Here is a 24603-nt window from a genome sequence, read left to right on the forward strand (position 1 = left end):
GTGAGAGCACAGCAGGAAAAGATCTCTCTCGGTGACGACTCCCCCATCCTGAGTGAGTCTGATCACACCTCTTCAAACTGTCCTGCAGACGAGGATAGTCACCCCCCCAGCACTGAACACACCCAGGCCCCACAACTGCACTGCTCCTCCATCATTGAGAGGGATAAATTCACAGAGCTGGAGAGAGACATGGTGGAGCTGAGAGAGCTAGTCCAAACACCCCCTCCAACAAGACCCAGAGGGCGGAGGAGATGGACAGTGGTCTGAGAGAGCTGGCTGCTCTACGGACTGAGGTGAGACAACTTAAAGAGACACATGTGGTACTGAAGGAGGAGGTGGGAATGCTGAAGTGTGGCAGAGAGAAGGACACTCCCCCAGAGAATCCAGCAGAACAGCCCACCTCAGACTCGGACCACAACCTCAACACCGCAATGGGACAGACAACACCAACCAAACGAAACAGACCCCAGACCCCACACCAACCAAACAGACCCCACCCCCTCCTTTGAGGCCCCCCTGTCAGCTCCCCTGATAGCCCTCCTGACTACCCCCCCACATCCACAAAAGCCAAAGATTGTGCTCCTCATTGACTCAAATGGCAAATACATTCAAGAGGATACACTTTTTCCCGAACACTAGGCATGCCCTGGAGCTGTTGTCAGAGGACAGACTAGGATCCCCCAGCAACCTCATGATTTACACAGGCACAAATTACCTGAGGGCCCAGCAGGAAAGGTTGGCTACAGCACTCAAGGGAGTGATTGAAAAAGCTTATTCCATTTTCCCCAACACACAAGTGGTTATCTCCACCCTGCCACCATGAAAATACTTTCACCCTGCCTCAATACAGCGGGTGAATGCAAGAATCTTGCGAGACTGTGCCTAAAAAACCTAATGTCTACCTGTTCTATCACTCCACCCTGGACTTGAACAGCGTTTACGAACAGGTCCACCTCTACAAGGCCGCAATCCCAACTTTTGCCAGGACCCTGGAGAACATCACCGTCAACAGTAGCCCCAGCACTTCACACAGAAGCAACAGAGCAACGGACACCCCGCCCAGACCAGCGAGACACCCTCCCAGACGTGCAAGACCCCCTCCCGAAGGACCTGCACCTAGAGAACCCACGCCAAGAGGACCTACACCCAGACCACAGCTTCACCGGCCACACCCTTACAGCTGAAACCACTCCAAACAAACCCTTGCCACACCCTTATATAGGCCCCCCATATCAGACATGTCCCCCTTCTGTCCACCCCATGCCCTCCGCCCCTGCAGCAAGGACCTCAACATGACAGCAGGACATATGCCCAGGTCGTGAGCGGAGCAACAGGCCCAACCCCCACTATTACACCCGCCCAAGCCCCATCCTGCGTCCTAAGAGGTATGTATCAGATGCTCAACATGCTCTGCTCACACCACTGTGATGTTCCGGGCCGAAACCACACAAAACCAACACTAAACTATGAAACACAAAGCTTTTACTATCTCATCCTGGAATATACAAGGTCTGAGGTCATCTGCCTTTGGCCTAAAGAGCAGGAACCCAAACTTCATTAAAGAAATTGGAAATAGAAACATTGTCTTCCTAGAAGAAACATAGTATAAAGGAGACGGACCCACTGGTTGCCCTCTAGGTTACAGAGAGCTGGTAGTCCCATCCACAAAACTACAAGGTGTGAAACAGGGAAGAGACTTACGGGGTATGCTAATTAGGTATAGAGCAGACCTAACCCACTCTATAACATTAGTAAAAACAGGAACATTTTACATCTGGCTAGAAATGAATAAGGAAATGATCTCAACAGAGAAAAATGTCCTCACGTGTGCTACCTATATCCCAATAATAGAATCCCCATACTTTAATGAAGACGAACAACAATTTCCAGGCCCAGGAACATGTACTAGTCTGTGGCGACCTAAATTCCAGAACTGGACAAGAACCTGAAACTCTCAGCTCACAGACAAACACCTACCTGGAGGTGACAGCATTCCCTCCCCCATATACCCCTCTAGGCACAACTATGACAAAACAACCAACAAAAACAGGTCACAACTCCTGCAGCTCTGTCGGATGCTGGGTATATACATAGTCAATGGTAGTCTTCGAGGGGACTCCTATGGTAGGAACAGCTATAGCTCATCTCTTGGCAGTAGTACTGTAAACTACTTTATCACTGACCTCAACACAGAGTCTCTTAGAGCATTTACAGTCAGTCCACTGACACCCCTATCAGATCACAGCAAAGTCACACTCTACCTGAACAGAGCTATGCTCAGTCATGAGGCATCAAAGCCAAAGGAAAGGAATACTATTAAGAAATGCTATAGATGGAAATGAAAGCAGTGTGGAAATTTACCAAAGAACAATTAGGCAACAACAAATTCAATCCCTTTAAGACAATTTCCTGGACAAAATGTTTCATTGTAATAGTGAAGATGTAAACTTGGCGGTAGAATACCTAAACAGTATATTTGACCTCTCAGCTTCCCTATCAAATCTAAACATTTTAAGCAGACAACCTAAGAAATTTTACAACAATGACAAATGGTTTGATGGAGAATGCAAAAACCTAAGAAAGAAATTGAGAAACCTGTCCAACCAAAAACATAGAGACCCGGAAAACCTGAGCCTACACCTTCACGATGGTGAATCACTAAAACAATACAGAAATACACCACGGAAAAAGTAGGAACAGCACGTCAGAAATCAGCTCAATGTTATTGAAGAATCCATAGAATCTAACCACTTCTGGGAAAACGGGAAAACTCTAAACAAACAACAACACGAAGAGGTATCTATCCAAAACAGAGATATGTGGATGAACCACTTCTGCAATCTTTTTGGCCCTATATCAAAGAACAAACAGCAAAAACATATACAGGATCAAATACAAATCTTAGAATCAACTATTAAAGACTACCAGACCCCACTGGATTCTCCAATTACATTGAATGAACTACAGGACAAAATACAAACTCTCCAACACAAAAAGGCCTGTCGTGTTGACGGTATCCTCAATGAAATTATAAAATATACAGACCACAAATTCCAATTGGCTATACTTAAACTGTTTAACATCATCCTCAACTCTGGCATATTCCCCAAGATTTGGAACCAAGGACTGATCACCCCAATCCACAAAAGTGGAGACATATTTCACCCCAATAACTACCGTGGGATAAGCGTCAACAGCAACGTTGGGAAGATACTCTGCATTATCATTAACAGCAGATTCATACATTTCCTCAGCAAAAACAATGTACTGAGGAAATGTCAAATAGGCTTTTTACCAGAATACCGTACGACAGACCACGTATTCACCCTGCACACCCTAATAGACAAACAAACAAACCAAAACAAAGGCAAAGTCTTCTCAAGCTTTGTTGATTTAAAAAAAGCTTTCGACTCAATTTGGCATAAGGGCCTACTATACAAATTGATGGAAAGTGGTGTATATATCAACGAATTGGCGAGGGCACTAGAACTGTCTGCAGCACCCGGACTCACACTACTAGAATCTGAAGTCAAATGTCTACTGTTTGCTGATGATCTGGTGCTTCTGTCACTAACTAAGGAGGGCCTACAGCAGCACCTAGATCTTCTGCACAGATTCTGCCAGACCTGGGCCCTGACAGACCTGGGCCCTGACAGACCTGGGCCCTGACAGACCTGGGCCCTGACAGTAAATCTCAGTAAGACAAAAAGAATGATGTTCCAAAAAAGGTCCTGTTGCCAGGACCACGAATACAAATTCAATCTAGACACCGTTGCCCAAGAGCACACAAAAAATTATACATACCTCGGCCTAAACATCAGCGCCACAGGTAACTTCCACAAAGCTGTGAATGATCTGAGACACATGGCAAGAAGGGCCTTCTATGCCAGAATTTGTCCGATAACCGCTAATATCAAAATTCAGAAAAGAGACTTTAAATACTACAACCACCTAAAAGGAAGTGATTCCCAAACCTTCCATAACTAAGCCATCATCTACAGAGACATTAAACTGGAGAAGAGCCTGGGTCAGGTATTCTGCCACTGTTTACTCTCTGTTTAGGGCCAAAGAGCATTCTAGTTTGCTCTGTTTTTTGTCAATTCTTTGGGTGTAACAGTGTTGCTGCAACAGTGTTGCTGTCCTGGGGCTCTGTTCAAAAACACAAACAGACCCCACAGAGCCACAGGACAGCAACACTGTTACACCCAACCAAATCACGAGACAACAAAAAGATGATTACTTGACACATTGGAAAGAATTTACAAAAAACAGAGCAAACTAGAATGCTATTTGGCCCTAAACAGAGAGTACACAGTTGCAGAATACCTGACCACTGTGACTGACCCAGAACTAAGGAAATCTTTCACTATGTACAGACTCCGTGAGCATAGCCATCACGTTAATAATGTTTACATATTTTGCATTACTCATCTCATATGTATATACTGTATACGATCCTATTCTACTGTGTCTTAGTCTATGCAGCTCTGACATTGCTCGGCCAAATATTTATATATTCTTAATTCCATTCCTTTACTTTCGATTTGTGTGTATTGTGTGTATTGTTGTGAAATTGTTAGATATTACTTGTTAGATATTACTGCACAGTTGGAGCTAGAAGCACAAGCATTTTGCTACACCCGTAATAACATCTGCTAAATATGTGTATATGACTTGGAAAGGCCGCCGAAGGCAGACCTGGCTCTCAAGAGAAGACAGGCTATGTGCACACTGACCACATATTGAATACTTATTTTATATCTGCAATAAATGAACAAAACATTCAGATAACTCAAATATGTCAAGGTCATAAATGTCTGGACATCAGAGTCCAACAAACTGAAACAGTCCACACACAGATCAGACCAGGCACATAGCTGACATACATATACCCATCCCCAGGCCACCCCCTGCAGAGCGAAAGACTGAACTCTGAAGAATTTGTCTGGCAGTAAAATTGACCTGAGGTGAGAAACTCTAACCCACGGCTCCACACACACACACACACACACACACACACACACACACACACACACACACACACACACACACACACACACACACACACACACACACACACACACACACACACACACACACACACACACACACACACACACACACACACACACACACACACACACACACACACACACACACACACACACACACACACACACACACACACACACACACACACACACATACTCACACGCACTTTCAAACTCACACTTGCCGTTCCCTGACTATTAAACTCAGGAAATGAGGACAGTCATAAAACTGGCACTAGTGTGTGTGTGTGTGTGTGTGTGTGTGTGTGTGTGTGTGTGTGTGTGTGTGTGTGTGTGTGTGTGTGTGTGTGTGTGTGTGTGTGTGTGTGTGTGTGTGTGTGTGTGTGTGTGTGTGTGTGTGTGTGTGTGTGTGTGTGTGTGTGTGTGTGTGTGAACCTTGCTTCATTGGTTTTAGAGACTCATCTGAATCAACCTACCTGAGAGGTGTTTCCTAAATGACCCCAAAATGGTGAAAGGGAAAATCATTTAACATAATTGATCTTTAAACAAAAGTTCTACTAAATGACAGTTTGTCACACAGGAAGGTAGGCCAGTGACACACCGTACTGATACATGAGTCAAAAAACAGATTCGTATAGTGATGGAACAACTATATCCTACATTTATTTTTGAAGTGTACATTTTTTTTAACAGTCAATCAATGGGTCCTTGCAAGGCTACAGTATAAACAATCTGTAAAGTACTTTTTTCTGTCGTGTGTTTATTTAACCACTAGGTGGCAGACTTGAATAAGAAACAAAACAGCGAGTCCCCGAGAACACGAAGGAGCCTCCTTGGCTTCAGTGCCTTGAACGAGCCTCTTCGCTTTGAACCGTTTTCGTGCATCATCGCGTCGCCAGGGTGAAGAGAGTTCACCGCCCAGATGATGGGCGCAGGTCAAACTATAATCTAATTTGCAGCGCGGTTGCCTAGTAAAGTGCTGCAGCGCAGCCAACATGCTATATTGCTCGTATTAGAGAGAGGACCCTAAACGAAGGCATGCCAATAAACAAAAGTAACGGGCAGAGGCTAATTTATTACTATCAAGAACAATTAACCTTATGGCTAGGATAAATCCCTATTACCCATTAACTGGAGTTCCACTGGGCCAAATATTATATTATGGATATGAGATGTTAAATATAACAGATATTATATTAAAGATATGAGAGGTTAGATATGAAGTCTATTTGCGTCTCTTACTGTCCTTGGGACAGCAATGAAAAATAGCTGCTGTCAGTCAAGAGCTCTTATGCTGGCCTCTGATGGTTATTGGTTGATGGCACACACACACACACACACACGCACACGCACACGCACACGCACACGCACACACACACACACACACACACACACACACACACACACACACACACACACACACACACACACACACACACACACACACACACACACACACACACACACACACACACACACACACACACACACACACACACACACACACACACAATAGAGAAGCAATAGAGAAGCTTGTCAGGCCAGTTCAAGTGTTCAGTGAGAGAAAACAGAGAGATGTAAAGAGACAGTCAGAGAGAAAACAGAGATGTAAAGAGACAGAGAGAAAACAGAGATATAAAGAGACAGAGAGAAAACAGAGATGTAAAGAGACAGTCAGAGAGAAAACAGAGATGTAAAGAGACAGAGAGAGAGAAAACAGAGATGTAAAGAGACAGTCAGAGAGAAAACAGAGATGTAAAGAGACAGTCAGAGAGAAAACAGAGATGTAAAGAGACAGAGAGAAAACAGAGATGTAAAGAGACAGAGAGAAAATAGAGATGTAAAGAGACAGTCAGAGAGAAAACAGAGATGTAAAGAGACAGTCAGAGAGAAAACAGAGATGTAAAGAGACAGTCAGAGAGAAAACAGAGATGTAAAGAGACAATCAGGGAGAAAACAGAGATGTAAAGAGACAGAGAGAAAACAGAGATGTAAAGAGACAGTCAGAGAGAAAACAGAGAGATGTAAAGAGACAGTCAGAGAGAAAACAGAGATGTAAAGAGACAGTCAGAGAAAAAACAGAGATGTAAAGAGACAGTCAGAGAGAAAACAGAGATGTAAAGAGACAGTCAGAGAGAAAAGCTGAGAGACAACAAGAGAGCAGTAGAGAGACAGGGATGAAAACTAAAAGAGAAGAGAGAATAGAGGAGCATGCTTGTGCGATGGACTCCGGCAGTTACACACTTTGACCAGTGGCTAGCAGTAGAGGACTGAATATGTGCTACCAGTGGCTAGCAGTAGAGGACTGAATATGTGCTACCAGTGGCTAGCAGTAGAGGACTGAATATGTGCTACCAGTGGCTAGCAGTAGAGGACTGAATATGTGCTACCAGTGGCTAGCAGTAGAGGACTGAATATGTGCTACCAGTGGTTGGCAGAAGAGGACTGAAGCTGTGCTACCAGTGGTTGGCAGAAGAGGACTGAAGCTGTGCTACCAGTGGTTGGCAGAAGAGGACTGAAGCTGTGCTACCAGTGGTTGGCAGTAGAGGACTGAAACTGTGTTACCAGTGGTTGGTAGCAGAGGACTGAAGCTGTGTTACTAGTGGTTGCCAGCAGAGGACTGAAGCTGTGTTACTAGTGGTTGGCAGCAGAGGACTGAAGCTGTGCTACTAGTGGTTGGCAATAGAGGACTGAAGCTGTGCTACCAGTGGTTGGCAGTAGAGGACTGAAGCTGTGCTACCAGTGGTTGGCAGTAGAGGACTGAAGCTGTGCTACCAGTGGTTGGCAGTAGAGGACTGAAGCTGTGCTACCAGTGGTTGGCAGTAGAGGACTGAAGCTGTGCTACCAGTGGTTGGCAGTAGAAGACTTAAGCTGTGCTACCAGTGGTTGGCAGTAGAGGACTGAAGCTGTGCTACCAGTGGTTGGCAGTAGAAGACTTAAGCTGTGCTACCAGTGGTTGGCAGTAGAGGACTGAAGCTGTGCTACCAGTGGTTGGCAGTAGAGGACTGAAGCTGTGCTACCAGTGGTTGGCAGTAGAGGACTGAAACTGTGTTACCAGTGGTTGGTAGCAGAGGACTGAAGCTGTGCTACCATTGGTTGGCAGTTGAGGACTGAAGCTGTGCTACCAGTGATTGGCAGCAGAGGACTGAAATTGTGCTATCAGTGATTGGTAGTTGAGGACTGAAGCTTTGCTACCAGTGATTGTCAGTAGAGGACTGAAGCTGTGCTACCAATTGTTGGCAGTAGAGGACTGGAGCTGTGCTACCAGTGGTTGGCAGTAGACGACTGAAGCTGTGCTACTAGTGGTTGGCAGTATAGGATTGAAGATGTGCTGCCAGTGGATAGCAGTAGAGGACTCTTGCTGCGCTACAAGTGGTTGGTAGCAGAGGACTGAAGCTGTGCTACCAGTGGTTGGCAATAGACGACTGAAGCTGTGCAACCAGTGGTTGGCAGTAGAGAACTGAAGCTGTGCTGCAAGTAGTTGGGCAGCAGAGGACTGAGGCTTTCAACCAGTGCTTGGCACTAGAGGACAAAATATGTGCTACCAGTGGTTGGCAGCAGAGGACTGAAGCTTTGCTACCAATGATTGGCAGTAGAGGACTGAATCTGTGCTACCAGTGGTTGGCAGTAGAAGACTGAAGCTGTGCTACCAGTAGTTGGCAGTAGAGAACTGAAGCTGTGCTGCAAGTAGTTGGGCAGCAGAGGACTGAGGCTTTCAACCAGTGCTTGGCACTAGAGGACAAAATATGTGCTACCAGTGGTTGGCAGCAGAGAACTGAAGCTGTGCGACCAGTGGTGGGCAGTAGAGGACTGAATCTGTGCTACCAGTAGTTGTCAACAGATAATTGAAGCTGTGCTTCAAATGGTTGGCAGCAGAAGACTGAGGCTGCGCTACCAGTGGTTGGCAGTAGAGGACCAAAGAAGTGCTACCAGTGGTTGGCAGTAGAGAACTGAAGATGTGCAACCAGTGGCTGGCAGTAGATGACTGAAGCTGTGTTGCCAGGGGTGGGCAGTAGAGGACTGAAGCTGTGCTACCATTGGTTGGCAGTTGAGGACTGAAGCTGTGCTACCAGTGATTGGAAGCAGAGGACTGAAACTGTGCTATCAGTGATTGGTAGTTGAGGACTGAAGCTTTGCTACCAATGATTGTCCGTAGAGGACTGAAGCTGTGCTACCAATTGTTGGCAGTAGAGGATTGGAGCTGTGCTACCAGTGGTTGGCAGTAGACGACTGAAGCTGTGCTACCAGCGGTTGGCAGTATAGGACTGAAGCTGTGCTACCAGTGGTTGGCAATAGACGACTGAAGCTGTGCAACCAGTGGTTGACAGTGGATGGTTGAAGCTGTGCTATCAGTGGTTGGCAGTTGAGGACTGAAGCTTTGCTACCAATGATTGGCAGCAGAGAACTGAAGCTGTGCTACCAGTGATTGGCAGTAGAGGACAAAAGAAATGCTACCATTGGTTGGCAGTAGAGGACAGAAGCTGTGCTACCAGTGGTTGACAGTAGAAGACTGATGCTGTGCTACTAGTGGTTGGCAGTAGAGGACTGAAGCTGTGCTACCAGTGGTTGGCAGTAGAGGACTGAAGCTGTGCAACCAGTCGTTGACAGTAGAGGACTGAAGCTGTGCTACCAGTGGTTGGCAGCAGTGAACTGAAGCTGTGCTACCAGTGGTTGGCAGTAGAGGACTGAAGCTGTGCTACCAGTGGTTGGCAGTAGAGGACTGAAGCTGTGCAACCAGTCGTTGACAGTAGAGGACTGAAGCTGTGCTACCAGTGGTTGGCAGCAGTGAACTGAAGCTGTGCTACCAGTGGTTGGCAGTAGAGGACTGAAGCTGTGCTACCAGTGGTTGGCAGCAGTGAACTGAGGCTGTGCTACCAGTGGTTGGCAGTAGAGGACTGAAGCTGTGCAACCAGTGATTGGCAGTGGAGGACTGAAGCTGTGCTACCAGTGGTTGGCAGTAGAGGACTGAAAATGTGCTATCAGTGATTGGTAGTTGAGGACTGAAGCTGTGCAACCAGTGATTGGCAGTGGAGGACTGAAGCTGTGCTACCAGTGGTTGGCAGTAGAGGACTGAAGCCGTGCTACCAGTGGTTGGCAGTTGAGGATTGAAGCTGTGCTTCCAGTGGTTGGCAGTAGAGATCTGAAGCTGTGCTACCAGTGGTTGACAGTAGAGGACTGAAGCTGTCCTACCAGTGGTTGGCAGTAGATGACTGAAGCTGTGATACCAGTGGTTGACAGTAGAGTACTGAAGCTGTGCTACCAGTGGTTGGCAGTAGAGGACTGAAGCTGTGCTACCAGTGGTTGGCAGTAGAGGACTGAGGCTGTGCTACCAGTGGTTGGCAGCAGTGAACTGAAGCTGTGCTACCAGTCGTTGACAGTAGAGGACTGAAGCTGTGCTATCAGTGGTTGGCAGCAGTGAACTGAAGCTGTGCTACCAGTGGTTGGCAGTAGAGGACTGAAGCTGTGCTACCAGTGGTTGGCAGCAGTGAACTGAAGCTGTGCTACCAGTGGTTGGCAGTAGAGGACTGAAGCTGTGCAACCAGTGATTGGCAGCGGAGGACTGAAGCTGTGCTACCAGTGGTTGGCAGTAGAGGACTGAAAATGTGCTATCAGTGATTGGTAGTTGAGGACTGAAGCTGTGCAACCAGTGATTGGCAGTGGAGGACTGAAGCTGTGCTACCAGTGGTTGGCAGTAGAGATCTGAAGATGTGCTACAAGTGGTTGGCAGTAGAGGACTGAAGCTGTGCTACCAGTGGTTGGCAGCAGTGAACTGAAGCTGTGCTACGAGTAGTTGGCATCAGAGGACTGAGGCTGTGCAACCAGTGTTTGGCACTAGAGGACAAAATATGTGCTACCAGTGGTTGGCAGCAGTGAACTGAATCTGTGCTACCAGTGGTGGGCAGTAGAGGACTGAAGCTGTGCTACCAGTGGTTGACAGTGTAGAACTGAAGCATTGCTACCTGTGGTTGGCAGCATAGGACTAAATCGGTGCTACAAGTGATTGGCAGTAGAGAACAGAAGCTGTGCTACCAGTGGTTGACAGTAGAGGACTGAAGCTGTGCTACGAGTGGTTGGCAGCAGTGAACTGAAGCTGTGCTACCAGCTGTTGACAGTATAGATCTGAAGCTTTGCTACCTGTGGTTAGTTGGCATGCGGTACCCGAATTCTATGCTGCCTTTCTAGAATTTGATTATCTCTTCACCCCTCGCTGCTTCAAGCCCGCATTGTCTGCTTAATAAAACTGTCGTTTTGAACCACTCAATCTCTTATCCTTTCTTCTTATATTGGAAGCAGTGAGTATCTGTAGTATTATATATAATTATATAATTATTATAAATATCTATATTACATGTGTTATTATCTTTAAGAGTCTTTGGTGTAAGCTTGTCTAAGGGGCGTGTGAGACAGGGCGGGAGACCTGAGACATTAAAAACCTCTCTGGGGTAGGATGCAGTATTTTGACATCCGGATGAAAAGCGTGCCCAAAGTAAACTGCCTGTTACTCAGGCCCAGAAGCTAGGATATGCATATAATTGATATATTTAGATAGAAAACACTCTAAAGTTTCTAAAACTGTTAAAATTATGTCTTTGAGTATAACAGAACTGATATGGCAGGCGAAACCCCGAGGACAAACCATCCCCCCCAAAAAACAATTCAGCTATCCACTATTTTCAATTACCCAGAAATTGTAGTTTTTCTAGGAGGCTCCCATTTTGGTTGTAGTGTTTCCAAGCGTGTGGAGGAAAGCGCGTTCTTTCTTTTTTATCTCCGGTAATGAACATACTATTCTCTGTCTTAAATTGTATTGTTTATTTGCGTATTAGGATACCTAAGGTCTGATTATAAACGTTGTTTGACTTGTTTGGAGAAGTTTATTAGTAATGTTTGGGATTCATTTTGTATGCATTTTGATGGAGGGAAACTGAGTGGATAATTGACTGAAGCGCGACAGTTAACTTCTTTGATATAGGGGGCAGCATTTTCACTTTTGGATCAATTGCGTGCCCATAGTGAACTGCCTCCTATTCTTTCCCAGATGCTAATATATGCATATTATTATTACTATTGGATAGAAAACACTCTGAAGTTTCTAAAACTGTTTGAATGATGTCTGTGAGTATAACAGAACTCATATGGCAGGCAAAAACCTGAGAAAAAACCCAAACAGGAAGTGAGAATTCTGAGAAGGGTCGATGTTAAAGTCATCGCCTATTCAATTCCCTGTAATATATGGATCTGTTTGCACTTCTTACGCCTTCCACTAGATGTCAACAGTCTGTAGAACGCTGAATGAAGCCTCTAGTGTGATGTGTGGCCGGATGGGAGGTGTTTCAGTCACTGGTCTGGCAGATTGCCAGTTCTTGCTCACGCGCTTTCCTCATGATATCGCCTTGCGTTCCATTACTTATACAGACATGAAGAAATGCTCCAGTTGGAACGTTATTGGATATATATGATAACAACATCCTGAAGATTGATTCTCTATTAAGTTTGACCAGTTTATTCGACTTGTAATATAACTTTTTGAAGTTTTCGTCCGACGTTTGCCTGCATCTGCGCGAGCGTTTGGACACGTGTACTACACATGCTAGCAAAATTAGCTAATTGGACATAAGTAATGGACATTATCGAACAAAACAACGATTTATTGTGGAACTAGGATTCCTGGCAGTGCATTCTGATGAACATAATCAAAGGTAAGGGAATATTTATGATGTAATTTCGTATTTCTGTTGACTCCAACATGGCGGAGAAATGTTGTTAAATCTAGGCGCTGTCACAGATTATTGCATGGTGTGTTTTTTACGTAAAGTTTTTTTTAAATCTGACACGGCGGTTGCATTAAGAACAAGTGTATCTTTAATTCTGTGTAAAACATGTATCTTTCATCAAAGTTTATGATGAGTATTTCTGTTATTTGACGTGGCTCTCTGCAATTACTCCGGATATTTTATAGGCATTTCTGAACATGGCGCCAATGTAAACCTAGATTTATGGATATAAATATGCACATTATTTGAACAAAACATAAATGTATTGTGTAACATGATGTCCTATGAGTGTCATCTGATGAAGATCATCAAAGGTTAGTGATTCATTTTATCTCTATTTCTGCTTTTTGATACTACTATCTTTTGCTGGGAAAATGGCTGTGTTTTTCTGTGGCTATGTACTGAGCTAACATAATTGTTTGGTGTGCTTTCCCCGTATATCCTTTTTGAAATCAGACATGTTGGCTGGATTCATAACATGTGTAGCTTCAATTTGGTGTCTTTCATGTGTGATTTCATGAAAGATTGATTGGCCCCTTACGATCACAGATTACAAAACTAAAGCCAGCCACGCCACTGACACCAACCCCGCCCTACCCGGACAAGCTAAACACCTTTCTTCTCAAGCCTTGAGCACAACGACAGAGACCGTAAGTATGGAGGACGTGTGTAACTCATTCAAACTTGTTAACCCTCGCAAGGCTGCCGGCCCAGGTGGCATCCCGAGCCGCGCCCTCAGAGCATGTGCAGAGCAGCTGGCTGTTATGCTTTCTAACATTTTCACAAAGTAACTGAACAGAAGGACTACTGACCAATAGCACTCACTTCTGTCATCATGAAGTGCTTTCAGAAGCTAGTCAAAGACCACTTCCTGACAGGCACCCCCCAGGTGGTGAAGGTAGGCAGTATTACCTCCTCCACACTGATTCTCAATACGGGGGCCCCAAAAGGGTGCGTCCTCAGTCCCCTCCTGTACTCCCTGTATACCCACAACCGCGTGGCCTCACACAGTTACAACTCCATCATGAAACTCGCCGACGACACGACAGTAGTAGGCCTGCTTACCAACAACAATGAGACAGCCTACAGGGAGGAGGTTGGCACTCTGACAGTGTGGTGCCAAGTAAACAACCTCTCCCTCAACTTCAGAGGAACAAAGCAGCTGATTGTGGACTTCAGGAGGAACCAGGCTGGGCACGATCCCATCCTCATCAACATGGCTGAGTTAATGCCTAAATGTGACGTTTGGAACAACTTCGAAATATAAAGTTTCAAAGAGAGAGAGAGAGAGAGAGAGAGAGAGAGAGAGAGAGAGAGAGAGAGAGAGAGAGAGAGAGAGAGAGAGAGAGAGAGAGAGAGAGAGAGAGAGAGAGAGAGAGAGAGAGAGAGAGAGAGAGAGAGAGAGGCATCAGATAGGCATCAGCCAAGGATGTCAGATCAGCAACACGTATCAAACAGTAAACTAATATAATAATGGAACTGTATTGATACAAGGCAATGATTCAAGCATCCAGGCTTTGAGAATAGGTTTGCTAGACACACTTATCCAGACAGACAGACAGACAGACAGACAGACAGACAGACAGACAGACAGACAGACAGACAGACAGACAGACAGACAGACAGACAGACAGACAGACAGACAGACAGAGTGGGATGTGTGGTCCTGGACATGCACCCTGCTGTGTCCGTTTCACACCCTCTCCACCTCCCTTTACCCATGACACTCCTTCCCTCTCTGTCCTCCTCTCTCTTCTCTCCCTCTCTCTGTCCTACTCTCTCTTCTCTTCACATTTCCATCTCTCTGTCCTCCTCTCTCTTCTCTCCCGCTCTCTGTCCTCCTCTCTCTTCTCTTCACATTTCCGTCTCTCTGTTCTCTCTCTTCTCTCCACGTCTCCCTCTCTCTGTCCTCCCCCCTCATCACTTCCCCTCTCTGTCCTCCTCGCTCTCCTTTTCACCTCTCTGTCCTCCCCTCTCTCCTCTTCACCTCTCTGTTCTCCCCTCTCTCCTCTTCACCTCTCTGTTTTCTTCTCTCTCCCCTTCACCTCTGTTCTCCTCTCTCTCCTCTTCACCTCTCTGTCCTCCCCTCTCTCCTCTTCACCTCTCTGTCCTCCTCTCTCTCATCTTCACCTCTCTGTTCTCCCCTTTCTCCTCTTCACCTCTCTGTCCTCCCTTCTCTCCTCTTCACCTCTCTGTCCTCCCCTCTCTCCTCTTCACCTCTCTGTCCTCCCCTCTCTCCTCTTCACCTCTCTGTTTTCCCCTCTCTCCTCTTCACCTCTCTGTTCTCCTATCTCTCCTCTTCACTTCTCTGTCCTCCTCTCTCTCCTCTTCACCTCTCTGTCCTCCCCTCTCTCCTCTTCACCTCTCTGTTCTCCTATCTCTCCTCTTCACTTCTCTGTCCTCCTCTCTCTCCTCTTCACCTCTCTGTCCTCCCCTCTCTCCTCTTCACCTCTGTTCTCCTCTCTCTCCTCTTCACCTCTCTGTTCTCCTATCTCTCCTCTTCACCTCTCTGTTTTCCCCTCTCTCCTCTTGACCTCTCTGTCCTCCTCTCTCTCCTCTTCACCTCTCTGTCCTCCCCTCTCTCCTCTTGACCTCTCTGTCCTCCTCTCTCTCCTCTTGACCTCTCTGTCCTCCTCTCTCTTCTCTTCACCTCTGTTCTCCTCTCTCTTCTCTTCACCTCTCTGTCCTCCTCTCTCTTCTCTTCACCTCTGTTCTCCTCTCTCTCCTCTTCACCTCTCTGTCCTCCTCTCTCTTCTCTTCACCTCTGTTCTCCTCTCTCTTCTCTTCACCTCTCCCTCTCCCTGTCCACTAACTTATTCTACCATTAAATTCTAACGGTTTGTCTCATTACATTTTCCTGTCTCTCCCAACATTTGGTGATTAAAGCTTAATCCTTCTGTCTAAATCTCCCTATTTCACCCTCTCCTTCTCCAATTCCTCTTCTCTCCCACTCAATCTGTCTCTCTTCCCTCTTCCTCTATATCCTTGTCCTCCCACTCTCCCTCCCTCACACATCCCCTCCTCATTTGCCTACATAATCATATGCATTGGAGGAGGAGGGGTGTGCTGGACCTACATTTTCCCACGCTCAGCTGCAATCGATGAGTGGTCTTAAGTTTATCTGATTTTAATCACTGGGCCGACAGAGGGGCAGGTCGATGGGCTGAGCCCGCGTCAAGTTGACCTTTTTAGGGACGCCGGCGAGCAAGCTCCCCCTGGGATCTCCATGTTCTCTTGTCACCCTCTGACTGGCACAAGTCTGTTCCTCTAAACGACAAAGTCTGTGAAGACTGTCAGGACCCGGTGAGAGAAACAGTCACTAATAGTCGGCAGAACCCAGAAGATGAGGCAGACTCAGCAGTACTAGAGATGGTGGTTTAATAAAAGGACAAGATCTTCAGGCAAAGAATATAAATCCACCACGTCCAAAAATAAAGCCAAGAGGCACAAAATGGATATCCTCCAAAATACAAAGAAACTCCACAAAGTGGTAAAAACAGCAGGGAAAAACAAACCTCAAAAGACTACTCAAAAATACACAAGCACTAAACCAGAGAACCTCTGGAAAATCCAATAAGAGAAATATGTTCACAACAAGGCTGGGGCTGGGTGCTAACATACAAACACTGAGCAAAGAACTGAGGAAAACACAGGGTTTAAATACTAACAAGGGAACGACACACAGGTGCAAACAATAATTAGAGCAAGGAAAAAACAAAAGGTGCAATGGGGACATCTAGTGACCAAAACCTGAACAGTCCTGGCCAAAACCTGACAGAATCCCCCTCCTAGGAACGGCTCCTGACGTTCCTACCAGCCTTCTCAGGGTGGAGGGCCCTGAACTGACGAATGAGGTCAGGGTCCAGTATGTCCTTGGCAGGAACCCAGGAGCGCTCCTCGGGACCGTAGCCTTCCCAGTCCACCAGATACTGCCAGGACCACTGCACCCGGCGGGAATCCAGTATCCGGTGGACGGTATAAGCCGACTGGCCTCCGATGACACGGGGCGGAGGGGGAGGTCTGCCTGCCGGGATAAGGGGAGAAAAAACAACAGGTTTTAATAAAGAAATGTGAAATGTTGGATTGATCTTAAGGGATCTGGGTAAGTGCAGGCGAAAAGTAACGGGATTGACTCTCCTGGCAATCTTAAAGGGACCGATGAATCTCTGGGACAGCTTACGAGACTCCACCCGTAGCGGTAAGTTCTTTGTTGAGAGCCATACTCTCTGGCCGGGGTACAGGGTAGGACCGGGACGGCGACGTCTGTTGGCTTGTCGCTGGTACTGCTGTGAGGAACGCAGAAGATTAAGACGGGCCTTCTTCCACGTAAGCCGACAGCGTCTGATGAACCTCGAGGCTGAAGGCACTCTGACTTCTGCCTCCTGGTCCGGGAACAATAGAGGAGCATAGCCAAACTGACACTCGTGCGGGGATATACCAGTGGAGGAGGAGCACAAGGTGTTGTGCTCGTACTCGGCCCAAACAATGAAGGATGACCATGTGGACGGGTTGTTGGAAACCATACATCTGAGGGTCGTTTCCAGCTCCTGATTCATCCTCTCGGTTTGGCCGTTGGACTCCGGATGGTACCCTGAAGATAAACTGGCCGTGGCCCCTATGAGTTGGCAGAAGGCCTTCCAAAACCTTGAGGCGAACTGGGGACCTCTGTCGGAAACCATATCTTGCGGAATGCCAAAGACTCGGAACACATGGTTAATCACCAACTCAGCTGTTTCCTTGGCAGAAGGTAATTTGGTCAAGGGAACAAACCTGGCCGCCTTAGAAAACCTGTCGATGATGACTAGGATAGTAGTATTACCATGGGACGGAGGAAGGCCAGTAATAAAGTCCAACGAGATATGGGACCAGGGTCGGTGGGGAATAGATAAAGGGTGAAGGAGTCCTTGAGGGCGGAGGTGAGAAGATTTGCCCTGGCAGCACACGGGACAGGCCTTGACGAAAGTGGCAACGTCTTCTCTTATGGTGGGCCACCAGAACTTACGCTGAATGAACTCCAAGGTGCGACCTACGCCCGGGTGACAGGTGAGGCGAGAGGAGTGCCCCCACAGAAGGACTTGGGATCTTGCTGCCTTGGGAACAAACAACCGATTGGCAGGACCTCCCTTAGGACCCGGTTCGATGGCTTGAGCTTGTCTCACGGTATCCTCAACTTGCCACGAGATTGGAGCCACGATCTTAGCGGCAGGAAGAACAGTCATGTCAGTATCTTCTCGAATGGCAGGAGAGTAGACTCGTGACAAGGCGTCCGGTTTGAGATTCTTCGACCCGGGTCTATAGGTGAGGATAAACTGGAATCGGCTGAAGAAAAGAGACCATCGAGCTTGTCTGGAGTTCAACCGCTTCGCCTGCTGGATATACTCCAGATTTTTGTGGTCCGTAAGCACTTGAAATGGTTGAGAAGCCCCCTCGAGCCAGTGTCTCCATTCCTTCAATGCCATCTTAACCGCTAGGAGTTCACGATCCCCCACATCGTAATTCCTCTCGGCCGGGGTAAGCCGGTGAGAGAAGAAGGCGCAAGGATGAAGCCTCTTGTCTTCCCCCCTCTGAGACAGGACAGCTACAACACCAACCTCTGATGCGTCTACCTCCACCACAAAAGGTTCATCCGCCGTCGGTAGTGTCAGGATGGGAGCAGAGAGGATGCGCAGCTTGAGTCCTTGGAAGGCCGTCTCAGCTTCTCTTCCCCACAGAAACCTTGTGTTGCCACCCTTGGTTACAGCTGAGAGAGGGGCTGCCACCGAGCTGAAGTTCTTGATGAACTTGCGGTAAAAGTTAGTGAAGCCCAGGAAACGCTGAACTTCCTTAACGGACTTGGGGGTGGGCCAATCCGCTACCGCCCCTACCTTCTTGGGGTCCATCTGGACTTGACCGGGTTCCACTACAAATCCCAGGAATTGTACTCGAGAGGAATGGAATTCACACTTTTCCGGCTTAACGTACAAATGGCTGTCTAGGAGGCGTTTGAGCACTTGTCTGACATGCTTAGTGTGTTCTTGAAGGGAGCTCGAAAAGATGAGGATGTCATCCAAGTAAACAAACACGAAAATGTTAAGCATATCCCTAAGCACATCGTTTATGAGCGCTTGGAACACAGCCGGGGCGTTGGTCAGGCCGAAGGGCATCACCAAGTATTCGTAGTGACCAGTAGGCGTGTTGAAAGCGGTCTTCCACTCGTCACCGGGTTTGATCCGCACAAGATGGTATGCGTTCCGTAGGTCAAGCTTAGTGAAGACCACTGCTTCCTGGAGCAGCTCAAAGGCTGTGGCCATAAGGGGTAGCGGGTAGCGGTTACGGACGGTTATGGCATTAAGTCCCCGGTAGTCGATGCAAGGACGTAATCCACCGTCTTTTTTGGCCACAAAGAAAAACCCTGCTCCCGCCGGCGAGGTGGATGGACGCATGAGGCCTGCTGCCAGAGCGTCCTTGATGTAGGGATCCATAGCAGCTCGTTCGGGAGGAGATAGGGAAAAGATCCGACCTCTGGGGGGGCAGGTGCCCGGAAACAGGTCGATGGGGCAATCGTAAGATCTATGGGATGGTAGTTTGGTGGCCCTCTGTTTGCTAAATACTGGTTTGAGGTCATGGTAACACTCGGGAACTCGGGACAGGTTGATGGATTCTAGAGACTCGGGAGGGGAACTCGGGGAACTAGGGAAAATACAAGTGGCTTGGCACGTAGGACCCCACTGCTTGATAGTGCCCACAGACCAGTCGATGTGAGGGTTATGGCTGTGAAGCCAGGGGTATCCAAGGACGAGAGGGAACTCGGAACACGAGGTCAGATGAAAGTTCATCACTTCCTGGTGTTGGGAAACTGAAAGTCGCAAGGGGGTAGTGACACGAGTGACAAGTCCAGATCCCAAAGGGCTTCCATCCAACGTAGTAACCCTTATGGGGTCACTAAGAGGTTCAGAGGGAACGCCATTCTCCTTCGCCCAAACACCATCCATGAAGTTACCTGCGGCTCCAGAGTCTACCAAGGCTTGAAGGGGAAGCTCGTGGTTGTCCCAGGAAAGGGTAACTGGAATAAGCAGGCGGGAGTTGGATGGATGGGAGGAGGTTATGTTTCCCGTTACAGTCCTCCCAGGCCTGCACGGGAGAGTGCGTTTTCCCTGGAGCCCGGGACACGTGGAGAGGAAATGGCCCGGTTTGCCGCAATATAGACAGCATCGCTCCCTTATCCGGCGGTCTCTCTCAGCCTGGGAGATGCGTCCAACCTGCATGGATTCCGGTGGAGTCAGCGAGGATAAAGGTGGAGACTCGGAGCTGGGACCGATAGGAGCTAGGGTGAGAGATCTACGGTTGAGCTCTCTCTCTCTCAGACGCTGGTCTATGCGTGAAGCCAACTTGATCAGGGACTCGAGGTTGTCCGGTGGTTCCCGAGTGGCCAGTTCATCTTGGATGGTGTCGGAAAGACCCTTCAAAAAACACACTGTGAGCGCCTCGTCGTTCCAGCCACTCGCTGCTGCCACCGGGCGGAACTGGATGGCATAGTCCGTCACGCTGCGCCGACCTTGGCTGAGAGTCAGGAGCTGTTTGGCTGAGTCAGGACCCCTGGTGGGATCTTGAAACACTCGCTTGAATTCTTCAGCAAAGGTAGAGTAGCTGGCACAGCAGGGACTTTGGGCATCCCACACAGCAGTAGCCCAGGCTAGGGCTTTTTCCGACAGCAGGGTGATGATATATGCTATCTTGGACCGGTCGGTGGGAAACGACGAGGGTTGCAGCTCGAAGGAGAGAGAACATTGGGTGAAAAACCCCTTACAAACACTCGGATCACCTGAGAACCGTTGGGGAGGCGGCAGACGAGGTTCAGCCAGGGGGTTAACTGCCACGGGCACTTGACTCTGATGAACTGGAGCAGAAGCGGTTGCAGGGGAAAATTAATCAGAAATCTGTTTTATGGAAGTCATCATCTCCGACAGAAGTTGAGAATGTCCAGCCAGTAAGGCCTCTTGCTGAACCAGAGCAGCTTCGTGACGTTGGACAGTCCCCTCGTGGTGGGACAGCATGGGAAAAAAGTCCTGGGTACTGGCTGCCTCTGGGTTCATTTTAATGGCTCAGTGTTTCTGTCAGGACCCGGTGAGAGAAACAGTCACTAATAGTCGGCAGAACCCAGAAGATGAGGCAGACTCAGCAGTACTAGAGATGGTGGTTTAATAAAAGGACAAGATCTTCAGGCAAAGAATATAAATCCACCACGTCCAAAAATAAAGCCAAGAGGCACAAAATGGATATCCTCCAAAATACAAAGAAACTCCACAAAGTGGTAAAAACAGCAGGGAAAAACAAACCTCAAAAGACTACTCAAAAATACACAATCACTAAACCAGAGAACCTCTGGAAAATCCAATAAGAGAAATATGTTCACAACAAGGCTGGGGCTGGGTGCTAACATACAAACACTGAGCAAAGAACTGAGGAAAACACAGGGTTTAAATACTAACAAGGGAACGACACACAGGTGCAAACAATAATTAGAGCAAGGAAAAAACAAAAGGTGCAATGGGGACATCTAGTGACCAAAACCTGAACAGTCCTGGCCAAAACCTGACAAAGACATATATATAGGCTCTTTACCGCGGTGACAAGGCGTGGCTGTTGTATTCATAATCTGTACTTTGATCGTGACACTTTGCCGATGATCGGCCACTAATTTATGCGGGCGAATCTCCGCAGAGCAAAAATGAAAGCTAATAGAGTCATTTGCCGCTAATTCAGGCATGGGATACCTAGGATACCTTGGATAAACTGGGATACCTAGGATACCTGGGATAAACTGGGATAACTGGGATACCTGGGATACCTAGGATACCTGGGATAAACTGGGATACCTGGGATACCTGGGATAAACTGGGATACCTAGGATACCTGGGATAAACTGGGATACCTAGGATACCTGGGATAAACTGGGATACCTAGGATACCTGGGATAAACTGGGATACCTGGGATACCTGGGATAAACTGGGATACCTGGGATAAACTGGGATACCTGGGATACCTGGAATACCTGGGATAAACTGGGATACCTAGGATACCTGGGATACCTGGGATAAACTGGGATACCTAGGATACCTGGGATACCTGGGATAAACTGGGATACCTGGGATACCTGGGATACCTGGGATAAACTGGGATACCTGGGATACCTGGGACAAACTAGGATACCTAGGATACCTGGGATACCTGGGATAAACTGGGATACCTGGGATAAACTGGGATACCTGGGATGAGCTGGGATACCTGGGATACCTGGGATACCTGGGATAAACTGGGATACCTGGGATAAACTGGGATACCTGGGATACCTGGGATAAACTGGGATACCTGGGATACCTGGGATAAACTGGGATACCTGGGATACCTGGGATACCTGGGATAAACTGGGATACCTGGGATACCTGCGATACCTGGAATACCTGGGATACCTGGGATAAACTGGGATACCTGGGATACCTGGGATACCTGGGATACCTGGGATACCTGGAATACCTGGGATACCTGGGATAAACTGGGATACCTGGGATACCTGGGATAAACTGGGATACCTAGGATACCTGGAATACCTGGGATACCTGGGATAAACTGGGATACCTACGATACCTGGGATAAACTGGGATACCTGGGATACCTGGAATACCTGGGATACCTGTGATAAACTGGGATACCTAGGATACCTGGAATACCTGGGATACCTGGGATAAACTGGGATACCTAGGACACCTGGGATGAACTGGGATACCTGGGATACCTGGGATACCTGGGATAAACAGGGATACCTAGGATACCTGGAATACCTGGGATAACTGGGATAAACTGGGATACCTAGGAAACCTGGGATAAACTGGGATACCTGGGATACCTGGAATACCTGGGATACCTGGGATAAACTGGGATACCTGGGATACCTGGGATACTTGGGATATCTGGGATACCTGGGATAAACTGGGATACCTAGGATACCTGGGATACCTGTGATAAACTGGGATACCTGGGATACAAGGGATACCTGGGATACCTGGGATAAACTGGGATACCTGGGATAAACTGGGATACCTGGGATACAAGGGATACCTGGGATACCTGGGATAAACTGGGATACCTGGGATACAAGGGATACCTGGGATACCTGGGATAAACTGGGATACCTAGGATACCTGGGATAAACTGGGATACTTAGGATACCTGGGATAAACTGGGATACCTAGGATACCTGGGATAAACTGGGATACCTGGGATACCTGGGATAAACTGGGATACTTGGGATACCTGGGATAAACTGGGATACCTGGGATACCTGGAATACCTGGGATAAACTGGGATACCTAGGATACCTGGGATACCTGGGATAAACTGGGATACCTAGGATACCTGGGATACCTGGGATAAACTGGGATACCTGAGATACCTGGGATACCTGGGATAAACTGGGATACCTGGGATACCTGGGATAAACTAGGATACCTAGGATACCTGGGATAAACTGGGATACCTGGGATAAACTGGGATACCTGGGATAAACTGGGATACCTGGGATACCTGGGATAAACTGGGATACCTGGGATAAACTGGGATACCTTGGATACCTGGGATACCTGGGATACCTGGGATAAACTGGGATACCTGGGATACCTGGGATAAACTGGGATACCTGGGATACCTGGGATACCTGGGATAAACTGGGATACCTGGGATACCTGCGATACCTGCGATACCTGGAATACCTGGGATACCTGGGATAAACTGGGATACCTGGGATACCTGGGATAAACTGGGATACCTGGAATACCTGGGATAAACTGGGATACCTGGGATACCTGGGATAAACTGGGATACCTAGGATACGTGGAATACCTGGGATACCTGGGATAAACTGGGATACCTGGGATAAACTGGGATAAACTGGGATACCTGGGATACCTGGAATACCTGGGATACCTGGGATAAACTGGGATACCTAGGATACCTGGAATACCTGGGATACCTGGGATAAACTGGGATACCTAGGACAACTGGGATGAACTGGGATACCTGGGATACCTGGAATACCTGGGATACCTGGGATACCTGGGATAAACAGGGATACCTAGGATACCTGGAATACCTGGGATACCTGGGATAAACTGGGATACCTAGGAAACCTGGGATAAACTGGGATACCTGGGATACCTGGAATACCTGGGATACCTGTGATAAACTGGGATACCTGGGATACTTGGGATATCTGGGATACCTGGGATAAACTGGGATACCTAGGATACCTGGGATACCTGTGATAAACTGGGATACCTGGGATACAAGGGATACCTGGGATACCTGGGATAAACTGGGATACCTGGGATAAACTGGGATGCCTGGGATACAAGGGATACCTGGGATACCTGGGATAAACTGGGATACCTGGGATACCTGGGATAAACTGGGATAGCTTGGATACAAGGGATACCTAGGATACCTGGGATAAACTGGGATACCTGGAATACCTGGGATATCTGGAATACTTGGGATACCTGGGATAAACTGGGATACCTGGGATAAACTGGGATACCTGGGATACCTGGGATAAACTGGGATACCTGGGATACCTGGAATACCTGGGATACCTGGGATAAACTGGGATACCTAGGATACCTGGAATACCTGGGATACCTGGGATAAACTGGGATACCTACGATACCTGGGATAAACTGGGATACCTGGGATAACTGGGATACCTGTGATAAACTGGGATACCTAGGATACCTGGAATACCTGGGATACCTGGGATAAACTGGGATACCTAGGACACCTGGGA

This window comes from Salvelinus alpinus, chromosome 26, assembly GCF_045679555.1.
Source record: "Salvelinus alpinus chromosome 26, SLU_Salpinus.1, whole genome shotgun sequence".
Taxonomy (NCBI): domain Eukaryota; kingdom Metazoa; phylum Chordata; class Actinopteri; order Salmoniformes; family Salmonidae; genus Salvelinus; species Salvelinus alpinus.